The following is a 5,489-nucleotide window of genomic DNA, read 5'->3' as shown; positions in this document are numbered from 1 at the left end:
TTGAAAAAAAGTCATATTTTCTTTTTGATTTTGAGGAATCTAAAAAAACTGAAAAAGTCATATTTTCTTTTTTTTTTTGGTTTTCATGAATGTAAAAAAATAGTTCAACGGCCGTAGATACATTTTCATATAAAAACGTTTTCATCGAAAGTCATATGCAACCAGAAAAGCCGTTTTACCGATACAACACGCCATTTTGCATAATATATCGAAATACGTGTTCGTTAATTTTACTGACAATTAGAATACATGGTCATCTCAAACGATTTTTTTTTAAATTCCTAGCATTTTCGTATATTTTTAAAAACTGAAAAGGTGATGCCGTGGGGTGAGTGGAGAAAAGAAACTTGTGCCAACGGCAAGGCCGAACAAAACAAATAAAAAAAACTTAGCAGTCGACAAAGTACTAACGCCATTGTGCCATTACCTCCATCACGGCGGAGACCCCTTTACCGACGGCCAGACCAGGCCTATACTGATGGCCTTTTTCTATGCCGACGGTTAGACATTGGCCGTCGGCATAGGTTGCCCTTTGCCGACAACTGCCCAGACCAAAAGCCGTCTTGACGTTTTCTCTTAGTGCTAAGCTAGAGTCCTACGCATATAAATCAACTGACGCGCACATCTGGATGCGTATTCTTTTTTCTGAGGGACGGATGCGTATTTCTTTTGAGTTTCTTCACGTGTCTGGATTTGAGACTTGTGCAATTCTTTTTAAAACTGAAACACGTTTTTTTCTCCTTTTGGTCTTATGTGTGCTGACGTGTCCATTTATGATGGTGTATGTCCATGACAGGGTCGTACGCGACTGTTTTTGCGTAAAACTTTCAGGCTTAAATCTCAACCATTAAAAATAAGATCAATGTAGTATACATATTTTAAACTTATGTGGCTTAACATGGTGGTTTTATTGGCATTGTATACATACTAGCACAAAATCCGTGCGGTGCTACAGCCCACATTAAATCAAACGAGCAACCATTCATATATTAAAAAATGTGTGTCAACTGAAATCTAAAAGTATTTCCTCATAAACAGTGTCATGGAGACCCACAAGTTTTCCTTACCCCACATGTAAACATAATTCCATAGCAAAGAAATAAATAGCCATATGAAATCTCTATAGCAGTATGATTCTAATTTGCTTATTAATGGAAATATACTTCAATTAAAACTACAATTAACTTACATGGAAAGAACTAAAAGTCATCCTTTTGCAAACAAATGTCGCTTTCTAACTGGTGCCTTGTTGTGTGCATTCAAAAAAAAAAATCTGAACAATCAGAAGGCAAATATGGTGCAAACTGAAGCAAGTGGTCAACTTGTTTATTCGCCTGTTGTATTTACTAGCATGGAAGGGCGCGGCGGCACGCCGCGCCGACTATGTAGTATGATGGTAGTAATAATTTTAAGGTGATACTTAAATTGATTTTTTTTTTGTTTAAACCATTTAGAAAGGATCAACTTACAAATATTCATTACCAGCCATCTTAAAATGCACTATTATGATGGCTTGCATGCTCCTAGCACTATTATGAGCAGCTTACATACTGTTACAAAATTGGTTATTATGGTGGCTTGCACGCTCTTAGAAATATCATTGGAAGCAGCATCAATTGACGCGGCATGAACTGGGTATGGCGGGCAGATTGCTTAAGCGGCAGTGAGGATTCATTTCCCCTTGAACAATTCTCTCCAAATGTGGCCTCCTCCATCTGCAGAATAGAACATGCTACTTTAAACAGAACATTATGCATTGGAAGTGTTAACTTCTTATTTGTAGCAGTTAGAGGTCTCTACTCGCCCTGCTTTAAAAAGAGCCTCTAAATGCAATACAGTCCAATCATTGGTTTATTAGTTATTAAAGGAACTCGTTCATCTTTTGAGAATTGAAAAGGTAAGGAAATAGGTGGCAAGCACTGTCTTTCTCATGGTCCGCCAAATCAATATACCCATTTTATCCCCCGCCCTAAACAACGCTAATCATTTAGAAACATTAGTGTTGGGCACTTATCGTCAGGTCATGTCACAGGCATAGCCATCGAAAGAAATAATATTTTTTGACGGTGAACAATAGGCGATCTGCTTATGCATTATAGAGGAGGGAACACAATTTTATTACAGAGAGCTGGATTTTGTCTTAAGTACGGCAAAATGCATAATCTATGGACTTAATTATGTAAAGAAAATAAAGATTGATTTAATGGTAAGCTAAAAAAAGGTCAATGTTGTGGTGCGTGTTTTACTGGTGACGGATTTCTTGTCGCAGAAAGCAGTTCACCTCAAGAATGGATTTTATCACACAATGCGGTTATGCAGTATTGATTATGGCCAACAAAACGATGTTGAGCCAAGCTAATATTTAGTACAACATAAATGTAAATAAATACATGAGAAAGATCACCTGATTCAAATGGTGATCTTTTGAAAGGCGAAAATTAATTGCTTTTGAGACCAAATGAAAGCTTGGAGATTGCTAGTCCATCGCTTCGTGATGAGGCCTACACAAAGAAATGGATATCGACAATGTGATGATAGTCCGGATATTGATTTGGAATGATTCATATGTATGTCAAGAAAAAGATGTACGCAATAATAGTTGCAGGCTATGCTGCAAACTTGGGTTAGTAATAGAAAAAATGAAGTGTATACAGAATCATGATATCTGAAAATTTACAAACAATCTGCTGCAATCTTTGGGGTAATCTACATGTTTAAGTATCTCCCTAAGAAACCATTAAGTTAATATCATACTGAGTGCTAAGTACCAATTTATAGCAGCTGGCACATTTTCTTTAAGGAAAAATCAACCATATCTGCTACTGGCTTCCTTAATATTGCCAAAATAACCATTTGTTATGGGAAAAAATGTTCAAATAAGCATTAACATTGATGTCGTCTTGTACAAGGTTGATACTTGGCCATAATATGATGGTGCATTAAAAAAACAGGTGTATCATCTAATTACTGAAGTCAATGATTTGGACACACATCTCATATATGTACTTTCTAGAGGTTCTGGAATCATTAGCGAATGAAAATATTTTGGGAGAAGCCCTACAGAGGAACAAATAACACGAGATAACATACAATGTGTATTAACAAACCAATTAACCAGATCTCAACTCTCAAGATAAATGATTGACGTGAATTTGGAGTACACAACTTAGTAGCTAACTTTGTGGTTACAGTTGGGGTTCAAAGATTTCTATGTATCAAAATTGGCACACAAGTGACAACCTTGGATTAAAAACAACCTCAACCACCCATGGTACACATTTCACCAACTGTTCAAGTTCATCATAGTACTAAGAAAGATTAAAATGAATCACAATAACAGATAGTGGGAATCTAATAAGCATTGGAATTTTTCCAAAAAATAATGTTTTTGTTAAGTACAAAAACTACATGCGTGGAATTTACAGAGAATCATCTTTCTCTGGTGATCATCCAGCAAGTGTAGGGTATGTGATCATTGCAGCTCAACTCCACCTCTTTGCCTTTTCACTGATTTCCATTCCTGCTTACTCTGTGGGAGGGCCTACACTTTTTCTTTCTTCCTTGCAATTTCTCCAGCTGCATTCAGGCCCAGAAAAAATATTTGGGATTGGGAAAATAAATAAAGTCTTGTATACTTTATGGTATGATTACAGTATGGTAGCATGTGTAAATCTAGCTACAGGTTGGAACAAAATCAGCTCCAAATAAATGCAGGAAAGCCACAAAGATGTATTAGAGAAAATAACTAAATAATATGCATCCATGTTAATCCCTTTTCCATACAGTGGAATTTTCCTGTTACAATCACTTTCAAATATTTACACCTATTTCAGTTTTTTATTCAATACCACCTAGAAAATAAAAGACCATAATCGACACTGCCTTTCTAAAACTAAAACATATATGTAGAAAACAGGGACACCTTAAACCAATAGCACAAGTAACCGACGACACATTTTTTATCTGTAAATAACTGGTAGTTTTTTAGTACTAAACTGCTCGTCTAAAGTACTTGGAAGCATACACCGGTCTTAGAAATGTCTTGTAGGCAGGTGCATTTATATTTGATTGGTGTACTTTTCTGGAAAATTCTTAGCTAAGTTAAAGAATGGTTAGGACAACATATCTTGAAAGGAATATAATAAAATTAGTTTCCAACTGATAATCCCTAGTATATACCTAAGACCCCAGAAATTCATTAATAGAATGATGCTCTATTTGACATATGTTTCACAAAACGCCACTTAAAAAAGGAAGAAAGTGAAGTCTTTCTTTCAAAATAAGGAGTGTGCAATATTAAGGGATATATATAAGAACGCTATACAAAAGAAGATGGTCTCTTTTTCTGAATATACTTGAACCAGTTCAGAGATATAAGCAAGCAACGTATATAAGGTTCCTGGGCACCACAGTATTAAGGAAATATATAGAAGTAAAAAAAGATGTGTACTGATGCTAGACTTAATGAATGGAAGCCATTGGGTTGGACTAAACGACCAGATAGAAAAACAAATTAACACATGCAGGCATTTGACACAAGCTACAAAATTTAGATGCATTAGTGAGAAAGGAAACATCTGCTTTTACTGTATGCAAGATATTTATTGTTTCCCAGAGATTTGGGTACTTTCAAGTTCAAATTGAAGGCCAACCTGATACTGTAATCTTCCTCAACAGCTGGAATAAATTCATCCTTAAGTACCTGATTTATCATGTTCTGCCAGCAAATTCCAAATCGATTTCAGGTTAGATGGACCAAACTTAATACATTATGGCAAACCAGGCCACTCGTGAACAACCTGCAGTTCAACTTTAGTTCATCAGATGGTTGCAGCTACATATAATACGATAATCGAACGGATGAACAATCGGACGAAAGGAAAAACAGAGGGGAAAAGGGGAGGCATTACTATCAGCAGGTTTGATCGGCCGTTTACCAAGCCAAATTGCGCACCTCGAATCATCATCAGCAGCAGTCGAAAATCATAGAACAAAGGGCGACCAAGCAGAAAGAGCAGACAAACCAACAGTAGATGCAGGGGCAACAACGGACTATCGGAGTTAGACGAACCATGTGCGCCGGCGCTCCCAACCGCCGAGCAACTGCCCGGCGGGCACGCCAATGTGGCCTTCCTGCGACAACTCGAGTTTCAGTCCCAGCCTGGCCGCGGCGTGGCTAGCGAACATAGGCACGACCCGGCGGACACTGCCATCTGCTGCACGATCCCGCTGATAACCCCGCCGTTAGTGTCGGGCCCTGACGCGTTCATGAACCCAGAGTGCGAGAAGCCTGCAGACCGCAGCGGCGCCCCCCACACCTGGTGGTGGTGGTGCGGCCAGCCGGCCACTCCGCCAACGCAGAGGTGGGCGACGGCAGCGAGGGCGCTACGGATGAGAGCGGGCACGCCGGGATGATGCCCGTCCCCGTGGCGGCGACAATGGCTGGCTCCAGCAGCTGCAGCTGCCATGGGACGGTCTCGCCATCGGAC

General features: G+C 38.9%; 1 long non-coding RNA gene across 2 annotated transcripts; it reads right to left on the bottom strand.

The window, feature by feature from the left end:
* Positions 1–1,474: 1,474 nt before the first annotated feature.
* Positions 1,475–5,189, bottom strand: LOC124693286. 2 transcript variants are annotated; one of them, XR_006999950.1, is made up of 5 exons: positions 4,911–5,189; positions 4,653–4,799; positions 3,409–3,576; positions 2,405–2,501; positions 1,475–1,715 (listed from the first exon to the last, which is right to left on the bottom strand). It is a non-coding gene; the product is annotated as an uncharacterized LOC124693286 (long non-coding RNA). The 2 variants fall into 2 exon arrangements; XR_006999951.1 differs by having other exon boundaries at positions 4,703–4,799.
* Between the last annotated feature and the right edge of the window lie 300 nt (positions 5,190–5,489).

The sequence above is a fragment of the Lolium rigidum genome, chromosome 2 (genome assembly GCF_022539505.1).
Source record: "Lolium rigidum isolate FL_2022 chromosome 2, APGP_CSIRO_Lrig_0.1, whole genome shotgun sequence".
NCBI lineage: Eukaryota > Viridiplantae > Streptophyta > Magnoliopsida > Poales > Poaceae > Lolium > Lolium rigidum.
This window is presented reverse-complemented; position numbering and strand designations above follow the sequence as displayed.